Raw genomic sequence first — 25,959 nt, 5'->3', positions numbered from 1 at the left:
GAACTCAAGAACAATGGCAGTGGGGTTTTTGTTCTTACTGCGTGTACTGGCTTTGGGGAAGCCTAGGCAGTTTGGATGCTCACCTTACTAGACCTGGATGTAGGTGGGTGGTCCTTGGACTTCCCACAGGTCAGGGAACCCTGATTGCTCTTCAAGCTGATGAGGGAGGGGGACTTGATCGGGGGAGGGGGAGGGAAATGGGAGGCGGTGGCGGGGAGGAGGCAGAAATCCTTAGTAAATAAATAAATAAATAAATAAATAAATAAATAAATAAATAAATAAAAGAATGTGGCTATCAGGACTGATGACACTTGATGGCGTGCATGGAAGTCTGCTTTGAATGCTTTTGCATGGATGTGTCTTGTATGAAAACAAAAACAAACAGAAATACCCCTGCATGAGTTGAAGAACATGTTATTTAACTTCCATTTTTGTGTACAGATTAAGTTTGCATATATTTACACTGTGCAATTAATCCTCTTGCATTCAAGAGAGTTGCATTTTAGAATGATTTTGCCTGGATAGGAACAAATTCAAAATTGTACCTACATACATACCTTATTTGATTCACTAAGAGCTAACAGTAGTGATTGTCATTTTATCATAAAAGAAAACTTTAAAAGATGTAGCTAGCTATAGTGTAGTGCCCTTTTGCTGTCCACATGGAGAGGCCTCTCCAGGCCTGTCCTCCCAGAAGACCCTTACATGTTCTGTGACTCAGTTTTATCTCAAGGATCACATGAAAACACACAAAAGTCTCTAATGCTGTCACAATTCATTTTCAAAAGACATCACTTGGGACTGACTTCTCAGCATGGATTTAGAGATCTTGGTATGTTTGATCAGCTTTTTGCCTGTGTATTCACTTTACAATGATTCCTGACTCAAAACTTTGCATTTTAGAATAAACATTGTCTTTATAAAATTTTTGTTGATGTTTGCTGTTGTTGTTGTGAAACTGTGTCTTCTGATTGTAAAATCCACCATAGACTAATGTTGCTATGTCAACTGATTTAAATACAAGATAACATGACCCTTCTTTCCTATATAAAGAAACAGGGGTCCAAAATGTTATTTTGAAAGCCCAGGCTTCCCTGAGAGAATATTTAGACTTATAATATTAGTGCATCATAATTCCACGTGGTTGCCCCTCTAGCATGGGTCAATCATTTCCATCATGTTTCATGGGAAATTGGAAGTCTTTAGAAGTTAATATGTCAACTAAAGGGGAAATTATTTTTTAAATGTGCTTTTGTAGTACCTGCAGTTAGGCTTAGGAACACCTATACACTTCTTAAGTGCTATACCACTGAGCCATGTCCCAGACTATAAAGTCCTGGGACAGGGTTTCTTATAGTCCAGGCTCTCCTTGAGTTCAGTCCTCAGATTATTACCCTCTTTCCTGAGTGCAAGCATCTGGGATGTCAGGCATGAAGAACACTCTTAATTTTGTCAACCATTTCCTACTTGAATGGAGGTACCTGCATAGCTCAGTAAAAGACTGGTGGGGGAATGTGATCAAAATACAGTATATTCATATTTTAAATTCTCAAATAATAAATCAAAATATTATACTTAAAGCTTTTCCTTGTATTTTCAGTTTCACTGATTTTCTACTGTTTTATAGAAATAAGACATTATTTGAGGTTTTTGTGAAAGAATATATTTCTCAGTGTCTTAAAACTATCTGTCTCTTGAGGGAGGCAGGAGGACCTGAACCTTCAGGTTCTCCTCCATTCTCTAGAGAACTCAAGTCAGTCTGAGTCACCTGTAGACTTTTACTTGAAACATGTTTTTAATTTGCAAAGCAAGTCAAAAACATTTTACTTATGTTATTTTTGAGACCATAAATACTAATTTTGCCTTTTCCTGTCCTCTATCCAAACCTTCTCTGTATCTCTTCTCTCTTTCAAAAGTGAAAGCAGCTGCTGATGACTTTGTAAATTATCTGACGAAGCCCCCTCCCCCCCCCCCCCCCATGCCCTCTCTCTTAAGGGGTGTTTGGCTGGAAGTCATTCTATTACTAGAAACACTTAAAGTGAGAAGATTGTTCCTGAGAATTTGCATTTGATTTATTCACCCAGAGTCTCCCACAGCTTCCTGGCCTTGTTGGCTTAATACCATCCCATCCTTTGTTTCCAGCAAGGGCCATAATTTCTAATGTATTCAATCATGTCCCTGACTATGAGGTGGGCAGAAGAGGGAAAAAAAGTCCTGAGATGAAGGACAGTTCAGAAGGCTCTGTTTTGCATGCTAAGCTGGCAGACCATGTGCTGAGAAAGAAGTCCTCGTCCTGGGAATAACATTCATTTCAGTTGTAAGCCAAGGGCTCAGTTTCCCTTTCAACCCAGAATGGGCCAGTCAACATCTCGATTACAACTTTTCTTGGCTCACTGCTTTTTATAGAATAGTAACAAATAAGCTAACATTATTCTACATATCTTCATTTTGCATCTATAACAAATGGTATATGCCAAACAGTATTTTCCTCTATGGCCAGTGTATCAGTGCACAGTGACTGTTATTTTACAAATCCATTAACCATATACGATAAAATTTTTCACATTTAAATATTTACTACTCACTTCATACATACTTCCTTTGTTGGCTGTGAGCCAAATCTAACAGTTGTGACATCTCTGTAGCCATACTTCTTTTATAAAGAAAAAATATTTGTTTTTACTACAAACACACACACACACACACACACACACACACACATATATATATATATATATATATATATATATATATGCTGTTTTTCCTCCTCGTATGTATGCACAGCACCTGGGCACAGTACTTAATAGAGACCAGAAGAGGGAGTCAGAACCCTGAAACTAGAAACTAGACTTAACAGACAATTGTAAAATGCAACATGGGTGCTGGGAAAGCAACGCTCATTATCTGCAGGAGCACCATGTTCCCCTAACTTCTCACTCATCTCTCTAGTTCCTTTACTTCCTACTATTAACTTAAAATAAACTTCTTCCATGATTTCAAGTTCTCTGGGTTTAACAGAAAATTGTGTCATTCTCAGAATTAACTGGAAAACATAATTCAATAAGAACTAAAAAATTAATAAAAAAGAAAAATACAGCAAACATTTAAACATTTTTCTTTTACCTGTAACACTACAATGATGTGTTACTTAACTAACCAGGTAGGCAAATTTTACCTTATGAGACAAATCCAACTTTGCAACAATTTTTGTATGGTTTAAAAACTATGAAATATATTTATATATTGAAGTAGTTAAAATATTTTGTAACTTGGAAAATATTCTAATGTCAGGGTCTGTGGATATACTTTGCTAAGATGGACATTCATTATGAACAGCCTTTGGCTAATGTCTCATTACAACATTGTTCAATTGTTGTGAAGAGACAGTACAGTGTACACAGTATATTTATGGTCTATTCTCTTGTAGGAGTAGCTGATCCACACTTTCTCTTACAGTGATCATTCCATGAAGCAAAATGGCTAGAGAAAGTGGTGTTTGTACAGTAATCTGAGACCAGGAGACTTAAACTAAATAGAAAATCTTTGTGTTATGATTTTAATTAAAAACAAATAAGCATTTTCCCAATCATTATCACACAAACAAAAAAATCCAGCAGCTTTGAAAGTTAGACAATTAGACAGACATTTTTGATACACAAGAAAAATGGAGTCACTTCTGCCCAAAGACAATATGTCGAGGTTCAATTGAGGCTTGCCGTGATTCCAACAATGGAAGTAGTGTTTAGAAGAACACAGTGTTATTAGGACGTGGTGACACACACTTTTAATATCTTCGGAGGCAGAGACAATTTTGGACAATCCCAATGATATGTGTGTGTGTGTGTGTGTGTGTGTGTATGTGTGTGTGTGTCTGTGTGTGTATGTGTATGTGTGTCTGTGTGTGTGTGTGTGTGTGTATGTGTGTGTACGTGTGTGTGTATGTGTGTGTGTGTGTGTGTGTCTGTGTCTGTGTGTGTGATATATACAACTCTGGCACCTCAGGGAGCGTTTGCCTTCGTTTGGTTTCCTAGTAGCATCAGAATCTATATTCATAAATTATCACTAACATGAATGCCAAAAAAATGATTCTGACCAAGGATGACAACAAGAGACATTATAAAGTGGACCAGGAAGTCCATGAGACCTCAGCTCTACATAAAAACTATAGGAAACTAAGGAATACCCAGAGCTGGAGAAATAGTCTTCCCCAGGGAAGAGCATACCAATTAATTATCTGACACCAGATGGTCAGTTTTGAAAACAAACATACAAGTAACATTATACAGTCGAGGCTGGTTTTATTTATATAGTTAGGGTTGTATATGTAAATACAAACATATATACATATCTACACAGCAATAACTAGTGAAAATGGCCATGACTTTGAAAGAAAACAAGAACAGCAATATGAATAGTTTGGTTGAAGGAAAAGAAATAGGGAAATAATACAACTGTATTATAATCTCAAACTGTAACAAAATAATTAAAACATTTAAAAAATAAAATTAAGTAACAGGAGCAGTGAGTCAGTGTCCACAGGGCCAGACAGCCAGGTACCCCACTCTCTGGGACCTTCCCAGTGGGACAGAACCCAGGGGCTCCTCCCCAACTCCCTAGGCTCTTCTGGCAAGCCAATGGGGACTGTTCCTGCTGCTGGGCTTTCCCCCAACCCACCCTGTCCATGAGCCCATCTTTTCACCTGTGAGGTCCTTTGAATCCTGCAACACACACACACACACACACACACACACACACACACGAAAAAAAAAGGAATAATTTTTTACTATTTACATCAAAGCTCAGACATAATAAAGTCACTCTAGTCTGAGGACACATTTTCATTTATATCATCTAAGAGTTTCCAGATAGTACAGAAAATCAAAATAAGAAAATATTAACAATATCTCTGTTTCAAACATGAGATAGCTACCTCAGTCTTGTTGTGTCATCCTCAGAAATACTGAGATTATAATTGTAAAAAGAGTGATTTCCATAAAAAATTTCCAAAATAATTTTTGATCTATATGTTTTCCATAGAATATTAAACAATTTTCTTTCCTAATTGACTGAAATAAATCTTTGTTAATAAAACAGTAAAAAATACTTACTTTATTGCTCAGTTGGAAAGACTACAGATTTACATTTGTAGAGTATGTGTTCAGTTGACTCTGATCACATCCCCAAGTGAAGATCGTGTTGCTTCCTAGTAAACATACCTTCAATGCATATGTTAGCTCTGCCCTGGTCCAATTTTTCTTACTATTCTCCTTGGCATTTTCCACTTTACTCAGGGTGTGTCAGTATTAGTGACTCTGTACATAAAGTGCTGTGCTTCTTTCTACTAAAGCCATTTCCTTCATGCAAAAGAAAAAAAAATAGCATTTATAACAACTGATTTTCTCAAGGACACAAAAACTACAACCTATTTGAGATACAGCAAAATTGTTCTTTCCCCACTTCTGTTTCATTTTGCTCCAGTTACCCAAAACTCTTTACATATCATTCTAACTTGAAAACAAAAACCAACCAAACAAAAAACCTCTCACGTACATAGTAGCTTCCGGTTTGAAAGAAATAATAGCCAGGTCTTCTCTACACTCGCATCCCTGTCTCTAACATGTGCAGGGAAAAAAACACTCTGTGGTCTCCTGTCAATTTTGTAAAGGAAGAAAGTTCAAATGCTTATTACTACAGAATAAGCACATTATTGAATGCGGGTAAGAATAGAGGGCCAGATGATGATGAAGGAAAACATGCAGGGCCATTGCAAAAATAGAGGATAAATTGGAATCAAAACATCATTTCTTGCTTAAAATAGAGTTTTAATGATTTTCAAAATCAGTAACTGCCCAAGCAGAGACACCCTGGACTGAATTTGAGCTAATCACCGACATATACAATTCTTCCAATCACTAATTGTCGTCTTTACAAACCAAGTTTACTAAGCATAAATAGGGTCAATTTAAGTTATCTATAGAACAAGAGACAATTAAGTAAAGTAATAGATTTATCTCTTTAAACCAATACAATCAATGGATTATATTGATTTCCCAATCCATTAAAGCTCATTTTAGGCGTGAGACTTGGCATTGTTTGTGTGAATACACAAGAATATGTACTGATTCATATGTGTAATTTCTTATTTTTTTTAAAAAAATTAAAATAAAAATGCTTGGAAAGAAAATAAACTTACTATTTATTATTTAGAACTTTTATTTCAATAACAGATTTGTTATGTTATATATAGTTGGAAATATAATGTGATATTTATGAGGAGTGAGTCATAGAAACAGTAGATTTTAATGAGAACATGAATAGAATTTGTTGACAGTCACAAAGAGTACAATTATTAGGCATGGTTTAAACATACAGTATAAGAAACAAGACCACTTGCTTTTTAATAACTGCTAGATGGAGCAAATCAATTGATGACTTGAGGTTGTGGTAAGAGATTCTTAGTTTAAAGCAGAGATCCAGATAGAAGGACTTCTAAAAGTATATTTCATTTATGACCTAAAACCACATTCATATGTCATTTAGAATTTTAAATTGTAAAATGCATATGCATCAATGTAGACTTTACCAAAACCACATTTTCTGTGTCCCGTCGTGAATAAAATTATAATAGAATTCCAACCCCTTTCCCTAAAGTATGTGCTTAAATGCATCTTAAATTCAAAATATTTTAGTTTTTGCCAATTTTCATTTAAAGTAAAAGTAACGCATTCTCAAAGAGACAATTTGCACAAGCATATACAAATGCCTTTGAGAAAAACATCAAGAGGAAGATCACAAAGTTGAAGACTGTGTGACTGTGCTATAGTACAGAAAGAAGGCTAACAGAAGGCTAGAAAAAGTCAATATTCCTCAGCATAAAGCAATCTACCACTGAAGTATTTTAATGTGATTTAAGATGTTTTAGGTAGCATAAGAAAATTCATCTTTGTGAGGGAGTATAGAGTAGAGACGGGTGTGCTTTGTATAATGTTTGTGACTGAAAACCAGGCTAATGTCTTCTAATGTGAGAACATTTTGAGTAAGGAGACAATATTTCAAACAATTAAGATAATTAAAGGGCATTTGAAGAAATAGTTTCATATATACTAAAGTTTCAGTGAGACTTATCAACCCATTTCACTCTCACAAGAGTGGAAATAGCAAAGTGGGAACTGCAACTGTTTATTAGTTCTTCTCGGAATTGCATGGTTTTATTACCGTGAATATATATTTTAATAATTAATAAAAGGCACATTTTGTGAATGTGCTAATAAATCAAAGTTCATAATCTGGTGAGGGCAGAGAGAGAGGAAGTAAACATCTGTAATCGGGATGTGCAGAACATACCTATCTCAGAATAATTATTAATTTGATCCAACAATGTCATAGAAAAGTCGGCAAAGGCTGCTATCACAAAACCACACCTGAGTGGCTTAAACAACAGATTCATTAGTCACACTTCTTCCTGCTCTGAAGTCCATGGCTAAAGTGCCAGCCATCTTAGTCACTGGCCATAGGTTTTGCTAGTTTTGTATATTGAGAGAGATTAAAGATTCTGTGCCATGGCTCCCTTTGATTTCCAGACCTTGCACTTTCTTAGAATCCTGTTAAATTTGGAATTCTACCGTTACTATATAAATGAAACTGCATTATCCCTACCTCAAGTCCTATATACAAATATAGTTGCTCTGGGTATGGTGCTCAAAGACAGAGTTTCTAAGGTCACACTTTGGTTCATAGCAAACATGGATGGGACTATATTAGCATAAACATTAGGCACACAGAGGCCTCAGTGGGTTTTCATTTCTCCTAAAGAATGCTTCAAGCTAGTCCGGATTTATCCCATGTTTTTTCAGACCTAGGCCAGCTGGCCTTGGTGAGATCCCAATAGAACATCCCCATTGTCTTAGTGTGTGGGTGCACCCCTCGTGGTCCTGAGTTCCTTGCTCGTGCTCCGTCTCCTTCTGCTCCTGATTTGGACCTTGAGATTTCTGTCCGGTGCTCCCATGTGGGTCTCTGTCTCTGTCTCCTTTCATCGCCTGATGAAGGTTAATATTCCAGAGGATGCCTATGTGTTTGTCTTTGGATTCACCTTCTTATTTAGCTTCTCTAGGAACAAATCCGGACTAGCTGAACATAGCGGACAATGAGGAATACTGAGAATTCAAGAACAATTGCAGTGGGTTTTTGATCCTACTGCACGTACTGGCTTTGTGGGAGCCTAGGCAGTTTGGATGCTCACCTTACGAGACCTGGATAGAGGTGGGCAGTCCTTGGGCTTCCCACAGGTCAGGGAACCCTGATTGCTCTTCGAGCAGATGAGGGAGGGGGAATTGATCGGGGGAGGGGGAGGGAAATGGGAAGCGGTTGTGGGGACGAGGCAGAAATCCTTAATAAATAAATAAATTAAAAAAAAAAATAAAAAAAAAAAAAAAAAAGAATGCTTCAAGCATGCTTTCATTCTCATGGTGTAGAAATTTTTCGTGATGAAGGCACTGTTAATTTTGTGTCTAGGGCCTGAGGTTGTTGGGGTAATCAAGGTACCTATTGCAGTGGTTCTGAAAACTTTCCTCGGATACTATCTAGTCATTAACTAAATTCCCTAACCCAGGAAGCCAAACTTTGCCTATTGTAATAGAAAGTATTCAGGACTTCAAATATTCAATACAAAAATACTATGAAAATCCTAAACAAAAAACAAAATGTGTACAAATATGTAAGAAGCACTAAAGGATAAAAGCTGTAAAATGGAGTCATTCTAAATATATGTGTATAGTCTTACTGTCTCTAATCAAAAGCCTCCAGAATAAAAGCTGCATGATTCTGAGAACCTCGTTTGAGTTTTGTACATACCCAAGAGAGGCAGTTGTGTAGGTCCCCACCCCTAGACCCAGAATTACAGGGGACTAAGAAATGTGGAGAGCTGGAGAATAAGTCTTCCCTAAAGATGAGTGCCTTAACTGGGAGTCCAATCCTAAATGGTCAGTCCTGAAATTATAAATTATATACATACCAGTAACGAGAGAGAGAGAGAAGAGAGAGAGAGAGAGAGAGAGAGAGAGAGAGAGAGAGAGAAAGAGGACATGAGGGAGATGGGGGGCCTTGGGAATTAATGGAGAGAGGAAACAGAAGGGAGACCATGATGCAAATGTATTAAGAAAAAGAAAATCAGACCCAAATAAAAGGTGGTAAAGAAAGCCAAGCCAGTACTTTTCTTTCAAATGTTCCACTTTTTATGTCTAGGATCTTGCAGGAGCCAATGTGTCTGAACGCACTCCTATTCTTTTACTCATGGAAACATAGGTGGACATCAGTTGTCCTGTTCTGCCAGTGTCACCTTATTTCCCTTGTGGCAGGATCTCTCCCTGAACCTGGTATTAGGTTGGTGCACACCAGGACCCAGCAACTCTCCTACCTCCTCTCCCACCATGCAGCAGCATCACATGTACACTTCCACACGAGAGTAGGTTTTTAGTGGATGCTGGATCGTTAGGCTTCCCAGAGAGGATTCTTACACTGAGCCAGTTTCCTGGTACCAAGCAATGAAATTTGTAACTACAGATTTTTGTTTGTTTGTTTTCAAAGACAGGATTTCTTTATGTATTCCTGGCTGTCCTGGAACTCACTTTGCAGACCAGGCTTTGAACTTAGAAATCTGCTTGCTTCTGCCTCCCACGTGCTGGGATTAAAGAGTTGTACCACCATCATCTGGTTAAATTTCTAATCCTACTTGACTTTATAGTTTTTCGTTTCTTACCCGAGGTCCCCTGGCTGCTCACTCATTAATATTTTTTTAGCTGTATTTTTTTTAAATATTCTTCTGTAATATATTACTACATATTATCCATTTTGATTTCAAATTATCCATGTAATTCAGAATTTAAACCATAGAATTTGTTTCTATTTTATCATTGGCAGGATGTATATTTTTATTTAGATGTATAATAAATTTTATTATATACTGAATATGTTGAACTGACTGACTCACCTGAAAAGTATTACTTTGCTGTCTGTTGCATGCTCTTCTACATGATGTCTTGAACAGATATCTAAATTAGCATTAATCTAGCAACACTCATACTTTTGTCAAGCTCAGCTGATAGGATTCTCCTTTCAAATTCTGTCTGAAAACAAGGCTTCATGCATTTCCACCCAGTTTTATGGTTGCCCACCACACCAGGGCGAGTTTAGTTTCAGTCACTTTAACACTGTTAAAAGTAGAGGATCCTTGCATGGTTCTTAATTGTTTCACTTATTGGTTTTTCATAGATTTTATTTCATAAATTAAATTTTACTTATGTGCATTGTACTGTAAGATATTTTGAGATTTAAATTGTTAGGATTTAAATTGAGAATTTTCATGTTTGTTTCTCTTTATATGGTATTGTTTCAAATGTGTTAGCATTTTTCCTGTCTTGTTATATCATAATCACAGGTGAATTAATGTCTATATTAATTTTAATGATGTTTTTATTTCATGGCAGACAAGTGGTGTCTTCAGGAATTAACTAGAAAATTATTCCTTTTTACTGTTTGACAACATTTATATAATTCAATGATTGTGATTTCTTAACTTACTTTCTTTTTTGAGACATGATTATAAGCAGGGTCTTAGATAAACAACCCTTTGACTTCTGCTAAATGAATGCTGAAATTGCATAGGCTTTTTCTTTAAAACTTGGATGGATTGTTGCATACCATTTTATACCTCTTTAGTTTCAGAATATCTATTTCCAAATAATTCCTAGTATAAATAGTATTTTACTTTTCAATATTGTGTACTGTTATGTGTGTGAGTCTGTACATATGCTTCTCTGTGTTACTATAGATGAGCTTCCAGTTTTCTTAGTAGTGTTTCTCTGTGTCTTCGAGATAGTGTATGTGATAGTGTGTTTCTCTGTCTCTGTGTGTATATATTGCTCTATGTATGTGTGTGCATGTGTGGATGTGCATGCATGTGTGTGTGCATGTGTGTGTGTGTGTGTCTGTGTTCACGCACACACATGTATATGTTATGACTAATTACTGGATTTGACCACCATGTTTTTATCAGAAAATGAACATAGTATTCAAGTTCATTCTAAAATGGTCACACATATGTACTTGTCTGTCAAATGATCTCCTTATGCTCCCTTAAATTTGTTTCAGTAAGCGTTTTCCATTTCCTCCCTTCCCTTTCCACCCCTTAAACTGTCCCATATATACTTCCTTGTTCTCTCACCATACCATGGCTCCTTTTTAATTAATCGCTGGTACATGTATATATGGGTAAATATGACATATATTCCTAAATATAACCTGCTTAGTCTGCATAAAATTGTTTACATGTGCATTTTTAGAATTGACCATTTGCTGTCAGATAACCAATTGGTGTGCTCTTTTGGGGGGAAGACTATTTCTCCCACTCTCAGCATTTCTTAGTTCCCTGTAGTTCTTCATGTAGGGCTGAGACATCATGGGCTTTCCATCATCTCTTTTACCACATTTGCTGTTGTCCTTGTTTCGATCATATTTAGAAAATCATGTTTGCAACAATTTATGGGTTGAGCTTCTAACATCACTAGCAGACACAGTCTCACAGTCAACTCCACAAGCCTTTGCCTTTTCCAATCTTTCTGCACCTTTTCTGTAATGCTTCCTTAGACTTAGGTGCAGGAGTTGTACTGTAGATGTATCCATCGTGACTGCACTCCAAAACTCTGCATTTTTATTTGTTGTATTTTTCTGTAATAATCTCTTTCTCTTGCAAAATTAATTTCCTTTATGGAGGTTATTACTATAATTGCATCAAGAAACATGGCTAAGAGCCTCTGATGAGAAAAGAAATATGACAATTGTCAGTGTGTATTTGGGTAATCTCACTCAACATGACCTTTTCCAGTTCCATTTGTTTACCTACAAAGTTCATGACTTTGTTTTACTTTACAGCCAAATAGTATTTTTTAGTATATATGTACATGCTTTGAATTTCCATTTGTTGGTTGAAGGACATGTAGGTTGTTTTCATTTCCTAGCTACTACAAATAGAGAAGCAATGGATATGGCCAAGAAAGCATCTGTAGAGCAGGATATTTAGTCCCTCTACTGTTGTAAGGAGCCTGCTTGTTCATCCTGGCTGTCCAGAACTGAAATAATTACACAGAAACCATATTACTTAACTCACTGCTTGGCCCATTACCTCCAGATTCTTAATGCCTACCTCTTACACGTAAATTTAACCCATCTCCTTTAATCTGTGTATCACCACATGGCAATGGCCTACCAGAAAAAGTTCCAGCGTCTGTGTCCAGCGGGGCTACATTGCTTATCTCTAACTCTGCCTTCTGTCTCCCAGCATTCAGTTTAGTTTTCCCCACCTACCTAAGTTCTGCCCTATCAATAGACCAAGGCAGTTTCTTTATTCATTAATGGTATTCACAGCATACAGAGGGGAATCCCACATCACTTCCCCTTTCCTGTTTATATAAAAAGGAAGGTTTTTACTTTAACATAGTAAAGTTACATATAGCAAAACAGGTATCAAGCAAAAAATTATAGTTAAAATATTTAAATCTACTTTATCTTTCATGATAACTAAGAAAAACTATAACTATAATTATAAATACTTCAACAACATCAATAATTCCAGAAGGATATAATATTACCTAAGTAAACAGGAAGTACATTGTAAGCAACTTCCAAAACTCTAGAATTGACAGCTTGTTGCCTGGATGGTGATTCAAAATTCTGTACTGTTGGGGCATCCGTTTTCAGCCTACAGGCCTATAGTAGCCTACAGACTTTTCCATGAAGCAGGAAATCTTAAAGACAGTTCTGCCTGTATTGGCAGTTTGTCAGTAACTTTTTTTCTGTGTCCTGCATAATGTCTGCAGATTCTTTTATGAAGAGGAACCCCGAAGGATGGTCTCATCTTTAGGCAAATTCAGCAGTCGTCATTTCTCTGTGGGTCTTGCTCTTCCAGTTCATCAAGCAGTGCAGGCAGGAGCAGTTTCTTGCCCAAATGGCTAACCAACTCCATAAAGAGCCTCTTTGTTGCCCATTTTCCTCTTAAAGTAATTGACGATGACAGGAGCAGATGTGTCTCATGTCATGAAAAGTCCTAAGTTCTTATAACACTTTAATGCCATATTGTGCAGTCTTTGAAAGATTTGAAGAATCCCTATCCATCTGAAATATATCTCTGTACATCTAGAAAATCTAACTAACATGATTACAAGTTTGACTATTATAGATGATTATCTATTAACCTATATTTCTTAATTATACATTACATTTTTAAATGAGGTACTCAAACACAATTCCTTAATCAAGAACAGAAATATACATATACACAGTATAACAAAATTGACCTTAAATTTGTATCAATAAATCAAGAGCCATACCAATGCACATCTAGGTTGTTTCCAGGTTCTGGCTATTACAAATAATGCTGCTACGAACATAGTTGAACAAGTGCCCTTGTCATATGATCGGGCATCTCCTTCATTTGGCGATGGATGGAGATAGAGACAGAGACCCACACTGGAGCACTAGACTGAGCTCTCAATGTCCCAATGAGGAGCAGAAGGAGGGAGGACGTGAGCAAAGAAGTCAGGACCACAAGGGGTGCACCCACCCATGGAGACAGTGGGGCTGATCTATTGGAAGCTCACCAAGGCCAGCTGGACTGTGACTGAAAAAAGCCTGGGATAAAACCGGACTCTCTGAATATGGCGGACAATGAGGGCTACTGAGAGGCCAAGGACAATGGCACTGGGTTTTGATCCTACTTCATGTTCTGGCTTTGTGGGAGCCTAGCCAGTTTGGATGTTCACCTTCCTAGACCAGGATGGAGGGGGGAGGACCTTGGACTTTCCGCAGGGCAGGGAACTCTGACTGCTCTTCAGACTGGAGAGGGAGGAGAAGAGGAGTAGGGGGAGGGGGAGAGGAGTGCGAGGATGGGGAGGGAAATGGGAGGCTGGGAGGAGGCAGAAATTTTTTTTCAATGAAAATAAATAAATAAAAAATAAAAAAAAACAAAAAACCAAGGGATTATGAGATTAGTGGCAATAAAATAGTTTTTAATTTTTTTGTTTTTCTTCTGTCTTCTATCAGGTTGTCCTTCTGACATGAGACAGATATCTTAGATTTTACTTTAATAAGCTTGTTTCACTGTAGAGAAGGAGAGAGCAGCACTCCAACTTCAAAGCCTGCTTAAATCTTTAATTGGACTGGGACTACAAAAAGACCATTTGCATTATATGTCTGTAGGGAACAGCCAAAACCAAACATTTGGGAAGATTTATGAAATTTGACCCTGTTGGAAATGTGTTATACCAGTAGGCAAACTTTCTATTTTTCTTGAGACATATTTTTCTACTGGATGATATGTCCTTTTCCCTCAGATGTTTCATTTGCCCAGTGGTTTTAAGATTACTCAGATGAATACCTTTATTCTCCTAAAAAGACAGAAACAAAACCCTCCCCTGACCCTAATTTTGGAGAGAGTCTCTTTTGGCAAGATTTATCTGATCAAATAAAAAGCATTTATTAGTTTTATAGGTTAGTTTAGATTAAATGGCCATACTGCTTAATGATCTATCATTTCCTCTAATTAGAAGTGTCTCCTGTTCAAATCAAATCTTTATCAATTTTGATGGCATCCATAGCTCTTCTTCTACTGAAACAATAGCAAAACCACTTCTGCAACATAACACAGGCCCTGCCTCCCATTATGAGATCAGGACATATTTAAACTATATTGATTTTAATCTGTAGTTTTTTTCTACTGTCCAATGTCCCTCCATAGCTTTTATTCTTTTCTCATTAGCATTAAGAATACTCAAACTTAAAAAAGTATTATACAATCTATTTCTCATGGATATTTATCATGCCTTTCTGGTTATTTAACATTTCCTTTAAAGTTTGATTTGATTATTCTATAACTGCCTGTCCTATAGAATTATATGGTATACCTGTAACATGCTTTATATTTTAATAAGCAAAAAAAAACCTTTTCATTTTTTAGACACATAATCTGGAACATTGTCTGTATTTATTTGTACAGGTATACCCATGATGGTCATAACTTCTAACAAACATGTGATTATCAATTCAGCATTATAGCAGTTACCCATTGAAAACCTGAACATGTGTCAATGGTGTGGTGTACATATTCTATTTTTCAAATTCTACAAAATGGAACACATTCATGTGCCAAATGTCATTCCTTTGAGTACCTTTTGGGTTATTTCCTACAGGGAATGATGCTTGGTTGTATAAATAGGATATTTCCTTGTTTTGTTGCCATGTGATGGAAAAGTCTTTTTTTCAAAACTTTTATCATGGTGATTTTTTTATAAAATTCTGATTACTTCAGCACATTTCCTATCAATAATTGATTGATTTCTTCATTACCTTGTACTAGAGGACATAGCAGACACATATGGAATCAGATGTGTGTTATATATGTAGGATAATTCTTATTCATGATTGCATCTTTTAACTGAATAATTAATAAAATCAATTCTATATTTTCCTTTATAAATACATTGGTTTCAAAATTCAAAACATCTCCTTTTGTATATTTTGAATCAGTAGCTATGTTGAGAATTTCTTGAAAGTCCCTTAGTACCATGAGAACAGCATATAATTCTGATTTTTGGCAGAATCATGAGGAATTTTATCCACCTTACTTAAATTTTCTTATTTGTAACCAGCCTTTTCTAATTTATTTACATCATTATAGAAATTAGGGGCTTGAATTATTGGTGTTTTTCTGAATTGTGAGAGTTGTTATTAATTCCCCCCCCCCAAATTTCTACAAGCTCTTTGACAGTGTTCACTTTCTTCTCTTAATTCATCAATTTCATCATTATTAAAGTATACTATAATTTATGCTGTGTATGGTGTGGGAGGTCCTTCTATTTGTGTGTTGCTTTTATTGGTTAATGAATAAAGAACTGGCTTGGCCTATAGCATGGGAGGAGGAAGGTGGTGTTAAAAAGAGTCCATGGATTCATGATCAGAATAAACTTTGCTGAAAAGCCACAAGCATGTAGTGATATATAGATTAATAGAAATTAGTTATTAATATGTAAGAGTTAGCCAATAAGAACCTAGAACTAGTGTGTCAAGTGGTGATTTAATTAATACAGTATCTGTGTGATTATTTTTGGGATAAGTGGCTGGGAACCAACAAGCAGCCTCACACTACAAATTGACGCCAATGTGGAAAACTAAAATCCACTTAAAAACCTGAGAGAGCTTAATTCTAGACACAAAAATATAGACTTTAATACAGCTTCTTGCTATTTGCTGATGACATACCACAGATCCTTTAAGAGAGGTTTTCCTGACTCAGCTGTAGTAAAAAAAAAGTCATGCCATTTTAAAATGCCAACTTTCTGGGCTGCACAACCACCACAAACTCTGACTCTTTCAGGCAGGAGGTCCGGCTACAGAAGTTTGTTAGCAGATGCTATAGCTTGTTTGGTGGCAATGTGGACTGGCTCTGTGCCTGAAAGTGGAGTGGTGTGCTTGTCTCAGAGGTGCAAGCACTCCTCCATGCTGGACTGGGTGGGGTTAACAATAAGTACCATATAATTACTCTAGTAATGGTGCAACTTAAGTTTTAAGATGTGCTTAGCATTTTGTAAAGCACTCCTGGACAATAAAGAATTAATTACAGATATGCAATAAAGACAAATCTGGATGAGTCATATTGGATAAATGTACATAGGCTTGGAAGAGAGAAGACAAAGAATATAGAGTTTCATGAAATAAAGTTAATGATTTAATAAAAAGGGTAAAGTCTTTGAAGAGACAGAGTACAGATAGTAATATATTATAAAAGGTAAAGAAAAATAAGCTATGCAAAAATGAAAAATTCACAGAGTGTCTGGATTATGTATATTGCTGTGTTATCTTTGAATTTTTTGATTGTGAATGAGCTAAGTACAGAGAGACATTTCATTGTATGGGCTGACAAGGTAAACCAGCATGTTATAAAGGTATCATGACTTTCAAAATTGGGTCTAATGATATGTTGCTTTGGAAAAGAGGTTCTTTTCCTGTTTCCCCAGTGGATGAGAACCAATGGATTGTTCCAGACTTGTGTTTGATGGAGAAAACCCCCCCAAAGTTCGCTGTGAACCCCTAAAAATTACTACACCCAACAAACAGCAGAAAGCAGCTTGGAGAACTATGCCCTTTTTCCTGCCTCCTGTGCTACGCGAGAACCTCGGTTCTGTAAGTTTATTTAATCATTAAAGTTGTATATATTCTTTAATATCTGCCTGCATTTATTCACGCTGCTACATTTTGGTGCCCTGTGAGGCTTTTCGGATACCCGCCCCAAATTGGAGGCTCCTAGGGGCGACCGCTCCCAGCGGCACCTCCCGCCTGAGGTCTCCCTGGGAGTGCAGACTGTACCCTTTCAGCACTGCACCTTGCCTGTCCAACTATGGCTGCAGACGCAGCTGAGATTCTGAGCGACTGGATTTTTCCTGGTTCCTGCTAGAAAGTCAAACAGGACGGGAGAATTAGCACACCCCGGCCCCACCCTGCCTGACAGTGGCACAAGCGCCTCTGTAACAGCGAGATCAGTCTCTGTTTTCCTCCCACCTCCACCGGCACTCGGGTCTAGCATACACTGAATGTTGATACATTCGATTATGGCACTGAAACATGGGTAGAAGAAGCAATTTCCAATGGTAAAAGGAGACACCAGAATACCAAATGTTTTAATTGTAGCAGAATGGGTCATATGAAAAGGAATTGTAAACAACGGATTTTCAGAAATAATAATAATGCATCTTCTAGCAATAACGGAAATAGGAGGACTCAGCCTTCAGGTTTATGTAGAAGATGTGGAAAAGGCAGACATTGGACAAATGAATGCAGGTCTACAAGAGATAGACAAGGCAACCTGATACAGACAGGAAACGTGAGAAGGGGGGCCTCACCGGCCACCATGGCAAACATGGTTCAGTCATTTCCAGTTTCTGCAGAGAACGTGCCTCGTCAGGACAATTAGGAAGCCCCATGCCTACTGTTACAAGCAATAGTGATCAGAAAGATGAGTTACGTGTGTTTTGGCAAACTTCTATAAATGATCAAAGACCTAAGCTGAGAGTGTGTGTGAATGGCATTTTTATTACTGGCCTGCTGGACACAGGTACTGATGTAAGTATCATTACCCCAGAATCTTGGCATCTGTATTGGCCTCCTCAAAATGTGAATGTTCAGCTCCTGGGAATTGGAACCCTATCTCGAGTAAGGCAGAGCACGAGATGGGTTGAATGTATAGGGCCAGAGGGACAAATAGGAAAATTAAGGCCATAAGTAGCCAATATTGCAATGAATTTATGGGGTCGTGACCAATTACAACAATGGAATACCCAAATTAACATTCCTGCTACTTCTAGAGCCTATATTTCTGAGAATAATATTAAAAGATATTACAAACAGAGAAAACTGGCCATTTGGGCTGTGCAAGAACAAGCAATTGATGTCCCTCAGAGATACCAACAGCCTTGCCTCTAAAATGGATGACTGAGAAACCAATATGGACAATATGACCTGTAGCTGAGGAAAAGTTACAGGTTTTAGAACAGCTGGTACAAAAACAATTAGATGCTGGACATATAGAAGAATCTGCCAGCCCTTGGAATTCTCCTGTATTTGTGGTTAAGAAAAAAATCAGGTAAATGGAGAATGGTGACAGATCTCAGAGCTATCAACAAGGTTATTCAACCTATGGGCCCTCTGCAATCTGGAATCCCTTTGTCCTCTTTATTACCAAAAGGATGGCCTCTCATAGTTATTGATTTAAAGGATTGTTTTTTCACTATACCTTTACAAAAAGAAGATAGAGGAAAAATTTGCCTTCACAGTGCCTACTTATAATAATTCTCAACCTTCGAGAAGGTACCACTGGGACGTCCTCCCCCAGGGTATGTTAAATAGCCCCTCCTTGTGCCAATATTTTGTGAATCAACCATTGCAAATGATCCGCAAGAAATTTCCCAAATCGTAATATATCATTACATGGACGACATTTTGTTGTCCGATTCAAACATAGATACCTTGAACAGACTGTTTGAAGAAATACAGATACTTTTACCCAAATGGGGATTGCAAATTGCTCCTGAAAAGATTCAGAAGGGAGATTCTGTTAATTATTTAGGTTATAGAATAGGTTTGCAAAAAATTAAGTCACAAAAGGCACAAATTCAGAGAGATCACCTACGGACTCTTAATGACTTTCAAAGACTGTTTGGAGACATTTCCAGTCTACGACCAGCTATTGGGATAACAACTGATCTAATAATTCATTTGAATTAAACTTTGGATGGTGATAAAGATTTAAACAGTCCCAGAGAATTAACAGCTGAAGCAGAAAAGGAACTGACAATGATTGAGGAGAAATTACAACAGGCACATGTGGACAGAGTGAATCCAGAGCTCGATTGTATTCTCGTCATATTACCTATTACCATCAAAAATTTCTCCTACAGGAATTTTAATGCAGAGAGATGATATTATCTTGGAATGGATTTTTTTACCACATAAACTAAGTAAGAAACTGAAAACTTATGTGGAAAAAGTCTCTGAGTTAATTATAAAAGGCAAGCTGAGACTTCGTCAACTAGCAGGCATAGACCCAGCAAAAATTATAGTGCCTTTCACTGCTGATGAACTAAAGAAATTATGGGAAGGTAACGAACCATGGCAAAGAGCTTGTGCTAATTTTTTGGGAGACTTTAATAACAACTATCCAAAAAACAAGCAGCTTAACTTCATAAAGAGAACTTCTTGGATCCTTCCTCGAATAGTCCATGATGCTCCAATAACTGGAGCCCGTACATTCTATACTGATGCCAATAAATCAGGGAAGGCAGGTTACAAATCAGAAGACTTGGGTAAGGTGGAACAAAGTCCTTATGATTCTGTCCAGAAGGCAGAATTATATGCCATTCTTATGGTACTAAGAGATTTTAAAGAACCTATTAATATAGTTACTGATTCACAATACACAGAAAGATTCATTTTACATATTGAAACTGCTGAATTTATACCTGATGATACAGAACTAACCTCATTGTTTATCCAGGTTCAAGATTTGATAAGGAACAGGCTTTGCCCAATGTACATAACACACATCCGATCCCATACGGGTCTGCCAGGTCCTCTAGCACAAGGTAATGCAGAAATTGATCAATTATTGATTGGTAGTGTGCTACAAGCCTCTGAATTTCATAAAAAACATCATGTTAATAGCAAAGGTTTGAAGAAAGAGTTTTCTATTACATGGCAACAAGCTAAGGAGATTGGAAAGAAATGCCCTACCTGCTCTTTCTATAACCAAACGCCACTGCCAGCAGGGGCTAATCCGAATGGCATTCCATAGGAATGAAATCTGGCAGATGGATGTGTTCCACTTTGCAGAATTTGGCAAATTGAAGTATGTTCATCACACCATTGACACTTATTCAGGCTTTCAGTGGGCAACTGCTTTCAGTTCAGAAAAAGCTGATTCAGTAATCACTCATTTATTAGAAGTCATGGCTATCATGGGTATACCTACACAAATAAAGACAGATAATGGTCCTGCTTTTGTCTCTAGGAAAATGAAACAGTTTTTTGATTATTACAATATCAAGCATGTTACAGGTATACCATACAATCCTACAGGTCAAGCAGTCATAAAAAGATCAAATCGAACTACAAAGGATATGTTGAGCAAACAGAAAGGGGTGGAAAACACCCCCAGAAATAGGTTACATAATGCTTTGTTAACCTTGAATTTTCTCAACGCTAATGAGAAGGGAACGACGGCTGCAGAAAGACATTGGATAATGGAAAAGTCTGCTGAACTAAATCAACCACTTTATTTCAAGGATGTGCTGACCTCACAATGGAAGCCAGGAGATGTGCTTCTTTGGGGAAGGGGTTTTGATCTTATCTCCACAGGTGAGGAAAATTTATGGATACCATCAAAATTAATAAAGGTTTGGTTTGAAGAAGAGAACTCACTTGGAAAAGATAAATAACAATTCATTCACAAGGATGACGGGCATTCTGATGGTAAGGATTACAGATCGGTTGGGGGCAAGGTTCTTTTCTTATCTCCACAGGAAAATACTCATCTTCAAAGAATTTAAGGGACCCTGAATATTTAATTTCTGATGGATGGAAAATAGTTACAACCCACTAAGTATCAACAATAAAATTCTATACATTCTGTAAGCATTGATTTTTTATATATATTTATATGTTTTATTGAACACTTCTTTATAAATGTGTAGAGCTGGATTTGGAGTTGGACTATGGCTCAGTCCCTCTTCATTTCCAAGCCTGTTGATAAGAGATATTTCAGAGTTTCTGTCTCAGGTGAGGAGCCATGAAATGGGACAGAATAAGAATAATTTTATACTTGATAAACTTTCTTTGCCTTTCCTCATATCTGTGTCTTTCTTTATGTGTCAGTATATGTCCTTGTTGTTAATGTTTAAATTTCCCATAACAAGCAACATATTTTCCTACAGTAATCTTTGAAGTTTCCAGGATGAAGATGGGGCCCCACAACATCAACTCAATCTGGTTTTTAGGACGTCATGAATTTTTTTTTTTTAGTCAGTCATACAGGCCAGGCAATGGTGGCACACCCCTAATTAGCTAAAGAGACCAGGCAGGGGTAATACATGCCTTTAATCCCAGCACTAGAGAGAAGAGGAATATAAGGCAGGATGACACAGGAACTCACTTTCTTTCACTCTGAAGATTTCATAGAGGTAAGAGCTCTCTAGTGGCTTGACTGCTTTGCTTTTCTGGGCTTCAGGTTGAACCCTAATACCTGTCTCTGGGTTTTTATTATTTGTGCTACATGAACTAACTCCTAATAATTGAAGTTCTTGGTATTTATAAAAAATATTTTACTAAATTTACTCAAATACTTACATCAACATTCTCACAAAATAACAGTCATTTAATAAAATTATGGTTTCACAATCATTTTCCTCACCAAATATACACAGACCTTCATAATCTGATTTACAGTTTTTCTTGAGAGTCACATAGGATCTTTAGATAAAAAGAAAAAATTTAATATGTTACTAAAATGGGACTACTTGGGTTGAAGTCAATTGAGCAGCTGAATAAAAGGCATTATTTCCACATGTCAGAGAATATTTTACCCAATTAACATGAAATAACAAGAAAACATCTTATCTCCTCAAATAAACATGATTTAGCCACTGAATAGAAATGTTAGCTTTGTGCTTCTTTTTTGCTTCTTACATCCGGTTTGTTCTTCAGCTGTAAACACAAGTTCAAACAATAACAAAACCTTGAATATAATTATTGTTCACTCATAAGATCTGAGAAAATGGAATATGAAGAGATAGATCCATATTTAGCCTGAGCACACCTTTTTATTTACCAACTGCTTGACTAAGATAGTTTTCCTAAAATCTTTAAATTACACTTTGGTAACTTGTAAAAACTCATTTATATTAGGAACAATATACTTTCTTTCTCTCACTTATATGTGTTAAATACAATAAATCTATTTCATGTTTGTTGTCAAACACTTAATTTTATAGAGACAGTGCTGCATGTTTTATCAAGCAGAGAGACACCCTAAAAATATGTTCCACTCACATACTTGCAAAATATATATTAATGATTTGAGTACATTTGCCTGAAATTACATGCCTGAAACCCCAGCAGTAAGGAACTACAAGGGAAATGGTTATGAGGGGAAATAAGCTACTTACTGAGTTTCGAGATATCTGGAACACCTAAATAGACACTGTCTCAAAATTAAAATTAAAAAATTATTTAGTTATAGTTGTATTACTAGATATTGATTTATATTTTTGAATTGTGTTAAAATGACTTAGTTTAATAATTAACCTTTTAAAACATCTAAATTGTTAAACCCCTTTTCTCTTTTGTAAACTATATTCTAGCTAAATTTTCATACACATTGTTTTCATGTTTCCAAGTTAATGAAACTAAGGCAGCATTCCTAGTTAAAAGACTGCTATTTCCATAATTTTTTAGCATAACATAATAGTTTTTAATTTTTTATTATTTTTAATTTTGTTTGTGTGGTCGGTCTGTGCATTTGACTATAGTCGCAGGGGTGGGGGCAAGGGAATCAGATCAATTTAGAACTATAGTTATAGGTGGTTCTGGAGCTACCCAGCATGGGTGCTGGGAACTGAATAAAGGCAATATATACCTTAATTACTGATCCATATCTCTAGCCCTAATTTATTAATCAAGCAAACGGATCATTATGTTCCTGCAAACTGTCCAATTTGTTGAAAATTATATTAATGCCAATGTTCAATCGGATTATTGAAAAACCTGGAAAAAAATTAAACAAATTTAAGTTAATTTAATTAATAAAATAAGAAGAAAAGCTGTATGAATTGATTTTCTTGTTAGATTTGCCATAACCTCTTCTTTTTCATTTTGGGTGCTCTTGATGGTTTGAACTTTTCCTTAATTCTGGCACTGAAGACACTGTACACTCAGATTGTATAATCATTTTCCAAGGAATAAAGTCAGTTAACCTCACTAAACAATGTAGAAGGGAGCTGTGGGCTGCATTCTTGCTCCCCTGGCTCCCAGCTGCCTGGCTAGCTTATGTCCTGAAATAATTACATGGAAACTGTATTCTTTTAAAAACTGCTTGGCCCATTAGCTCTAGCCTCTTTGATGGAGGAATGTTGTAGGAGCTGCGGGCTGTGTTCCTGCCACCCAAGCTCCTGGTAGCCTGGCTAGCTTATGTCCCAAAATAACAACACACAAACTGTATTCATTTAAACACTGCCTGGCCCATTTCTATTAATGTGTGTAGCACCCCAAGGTGTGCTTACCTGGAAGATTCTAGCCTACATCCATCCTGTGTCAGAGCTTCACCGTGTCTGCCCTGGAGAGCAGTGGCCTCACATCTGAGCTCACTTCCCTTCTTCTTCCCAGCATTCTATTCTGTTTACTCCACACACCTATGTTCTAACCTATCAGGCCAAGTAGTTTCTTTATTACGTAACCAATGACATTCCTTTATCATTTCCCCTTTTTCTGTTTAAACAAAAAGGAAAGGCTTTAACTTTAACACAGCAAAATTACATGTAACAAAACAGTTATAAAGCAAGAATTACAATTACAATCTTTACATCTATCTTATCTTTTACTATAACAAAGGAAAACTATAAATATAACTATCTATCTATTCTTTAACTCCATCAAAGACTCCAGAAGAGTACAGTATTACCTAAGCAAACAAAAAATAAGCAACTTCCAAACTCTAGAAATGACAGAGACATCTCGCTGCCTGGACAGTCACCCAAAGTTCTTTTGTACCATTGGAGCATCCATCTTTGGCCTTCAGGCCCATAGTTTCCAGCAGATATTTCCATGAAGCAGGAAATTTTAAACACAGTTCAGTCACTATCTGCTGTGTCCTGCAGAATGTCTCGCAGACTCTTTCATGAATCAGGAACCCTGAAAGACCATCTCACCTTTTAGGGAAGTTCAGCAGTCCTCTCTCTGTGGGTTCTCTGTGTCCAGTTTATGCAATAGTCCAGGCAAGAGCAGTTTCTTGCCCAAATGGCTATCAAACTCCATAACCAGCCTCTTCGATGCCCATCTTATTCTTGAAGTAGATTGGTGCTGCCAGGAGCAGACGTGTCTCATTTTCATGAAAAACCCTAAGTTATTAAAACATTAAATAGCATATTCTGTAGTCTTTGAAAGATATGAAGAATGCCTATCTAACTGAAATATATCTCTATATATCTAGAAAATCTAACTAACATGACTACAAACTTGACTATTATTAATGATTATCTGAAGTAATATGAGCGGCGGGGCTGTGTCCCCAACACCCCAGCTGCCTGCTCGGCTAGCTTATGCCCGAAACAATTACACGGAAACTGTATTCATTTAATCACTACTTGGCCCATTCTTTTCGAGGCTAATTCTCACATATTAATTTAGCCCATTTCTAATCATCTGTGTGTAGCACCCCAAGGTGCGCTTACCGGGGAGATTCTAGCCTAGTCCATCCTGGGTCGGAGCTTCATGGCGTGTGTCTGCCCGGGAGCGGGGCATGGCGTCTCTCTCAGGCGTCTGCTCCCAAGAGGAGAGCTGTGGAGTCTAACCTCACTTCCTCTTCCTCCCAGCGTTCTGTTCTGTTTTCTCCTCCCACCTATCTTCTAACCAATAAAATGGGCCAAGGCAGTTCCTTTATTAGCCAATGACCTTCCTCCATCAATTATCCATTAACAACCTATATACAATACATTTTTAAATGAACTACACAATCACAATACCTTAATCAAGATCAGAAACACATATACATATAACAAAATTTAACTTAAATCTCTATCACTAAAGCAAAGTCTATACTAATGCAAATTATTCATATCTATATCATATCCCCACATTAAATGTAAAAGAACATTTATAAACAATATTTGGGAATATGGGTGCAGTTATTTCTCTCCAATCTGTTTCCTGCTGTGTGGGGGTGCTGTTAATCAGGTCTTTTATGGTATAACCTGTGTGCCAGATTCATCTCAGTCAGCAGTTGAGTGAAGTAATTTTTTGAAGGTGTTCACAGCAACCTTTCAGGAGGGCGTGGTCTCTCATACCATATTGGGATAGAAGCAATCCATAGAGTCTCATCCTTGGTGAAAACAAAGAAGAAACTCTTTTCCAAAGCATCATGTCCTTAGATCCAAATTTTAAAGTCAAGGTATTTTCAAAATATCTATCTTGGATTAGTTCAGCAGCCTTTGTAAACAAATATCTTTTAGCAGCTGTTGCTCCTTCCTCAGCATTCAAACAAATCAAAGAAAGCATAATAGCATACAGTATCAAAATTCTCTGTTTATTTTCCATCTTTGTATGGCTTTATTTTAACTCTATTTTGTTTATTTTTATTTTTATTTTATTTTTTTT

This window comes from Microtus oregoni, unplaced genomic scaffold (assembly GCF_018167655.1).
Source record: "Microtus oregoni isolate MIOR12 unplaced genomic scaffold, Mior012 000014F_ref0000157, whole genome shotgun sequence".
NCBI lineage: Eukaryota > Metazoa > Chordata > Mammalia > Rodentia > Cricetidae > Microtus > Microtus oregoni.
This window is presented reverse-complemented; position numbering follows the sequence as displayed.